We start from the raw sequence: 2,500 nt of genomic DNA, 5'->3' as shown, positions 1-2,500 counted from the left end.
GCGCTCGGTGAGCGCGCGCCCCGCGGAAGATCGAAACGAGCGTACGAACGGGCGAGCGAGCGAGCGAGCGAGCGGGCGGGCGGGCGAAAGCTTCGCCATCGCTGCTGCTCGGAGGTGTCGTTACTCCGCCGCCGGCGTCTTGCGAGCCGGTCGGCGACACTCTCTCATTTTTCTCTTCTGTCGTTACACTTCTTCTGTCAATTTCATTTCGTGTCATTTCAAGTTTTCTCATTCTCCCATATACGAACGGCGTGTGTAAAGCGCCGTTCAGCCCCGACGTTAGATCGACTGTGCGCGATGCACATCGGTCATCTCGGAACCTTGCGTTTGAATATAATTTCGCTACGGTGTACAAGTAAGCGGGAAGAGAGAGCGGCGCGAGACCGCTCACCTTCCGCCACTAGTCTCCGTGGAGTTGATGTTCGGTAAGCGCGACGATGCGTCCGGACACGTTCGTCTAAGAACGCGGGACGATCGCGCGGCCAACACTACGTGTGCGCGCCACATAAGAGCCATTCGGTCTTGCGACACCGACTCGTGGCAATGCTGTGTTTGAAAAATGTGCGTTGCGTACCTGAAAAAAGAAACGGAAGGGAAAAAGTGCCAGCGCGCTCTGTACGTAAGGGCTCGAGCGTGTACGGCTTCGTCGCCGTCGTCGTCGACGTCGCCGCCGCCCCGGAGCACCCCGCTTCGAGAGTCGAGTATCGACGAGGTGACGCATAGTCGCCCGCGATACGATCAAATCATGGTCCGTGTTTCACCATTTGACGTTCCGAGCTTCGGGAGACTCTTACGGAACGCACGAGACGCGAAGGACGCGCTCGTTCGTGTCGCTCGGCTCGCCGAGCGCACCGCACCTCTTATAATACCCAACCGTGCGGCCAGGCGGTCGGCGACGCACGGTGAATAGCACGGCGGTATACGGGCGAAGCGGCCGAGATCTCGACGCCCGAGGGACTTAGCCGCTCGGGAGCGGCGAGCACGGTCGTTACCTCCGGTCTCGGTCGACTCGCGAAGGCCTTCGGGACTGTAGCCGAAGACGCGACGCAGAGTCGCCCGCGATACGATCACAAATCATTGTTCCGTGTTTCACATTTAACGTTTCGAGCCTCGGGATACTCGTACGGAACGCACGAGACGCGAAAGACGCGCTCGAACCATCGTCCCTGTCGCTCGACTCGTCGAGCGCACCGCACCTCTTATAATACCCAACCGGCCGGCCAGGCGGTCGGCGACGCACGGTGAATAGCACGGCGGTATACGGGCGAAACGGGCGAGATCTCGACGCCCGAGGGACTTAGCCGCTCGGGCGCGGCGAGCACGGTCGTTACCTCCGGCGGCGCTCGGGACGTCGGAGGTACCTCCGGTCCCGCTCGACGTCGTCGGTGCCTCCGGCCTCGTTCGGGCGCCGACGATACCTCCGGCCGCGCTCGCGGTCGTCACCTCCGGCCTCGCTCGACGCCGTCGACACCTCCGGCCTCGCTCGAAGCCGTCGTTACCTCCGGCCGCGTACGCGGTCGTCACCTCCGGCCGCGTACGCGGTCGTCACCTCCGGCCGCGCTCGCGGTCGTCGCCTCCGGCCCCGCTCGACGCCGTCGTTACCTCCGGCCGAGTCCTACGGTCAGCCTCGGCCTGATATATATACATACATACATACATACATACATACATACATACATACATACATGCATGCATGCATGCATGCATGCATGCATGCATACATACATACATACATACATACATACATACATACATACATACATACATACATACATATACATATATATATATATATATATATATATATATATATATATATATGTATATATATAAGATTGCGCTATTACGTTTAATTCTCATCTCGCTTACTTTCGACATTTTGTCGAAAATGACTAACGGAAAATAAGTCGTCTCGCTCATTCTGCCTCTGACTACCGTACGTTACACAATTGTCTCTAGCGCTTTGTCGAATACTCTGTGTGTTGTTGCTCCTTTTAATATTGTGTTTTAAGATCTGCTATTAACATAAAATATAAGTTTACAGTTTTCTGCAATACGCATACCAGTTTATGTTATTCGTAACGACGGTTTCCGTCGTTTTTAATCTTATAAATTTATTTTAATATGAAAACCGACTTACGAAAATATTTCATTATTTTTCATTTTATTATTAATTTGATTACACTATTGATTGGTTTACGTTTTTATTTATTATGACATAATTTGATACGCAATGAGCTGTTTTATGGTTGTTCAATGGTCATCTTGTTCAACTGTTTAATTATATTTTCGTGTCCATCCTTTCATTCATGTTTTAAGTTCATACATATTGGTAATGTATTATGACTGAAGATGACTAAGTATAGTCGAAACGTTTCTCCAACACAGTGCTATTAGTCGCGTTTATAATTATATAATGTTTACCTAATTAATTATAATGCTATTGAGAAAATTTGCCTTGGCTGTTTATCATATTATTTTTGCTTAGCATTAACGAGCC

Source organism: Monomorium pharaonis, unplaced genomic scaffold, assembly GCF_013373865.1.
Source record: "Monomorium pharaonis isolate MP-MQ-018 unplaced genomic scaffold, ASM1337386v2 scaffold_413, whole genome shotgun sequence".
Taxonomy (NCBI): Eukaryota; Metazoa; Arthropoda; class Insecta; order Hymenoptera; family Formicidae; genus Monomorium; species Monomorium pharaonis.
Note: the sequence above shows the minus strand (reverse complement) of the source record.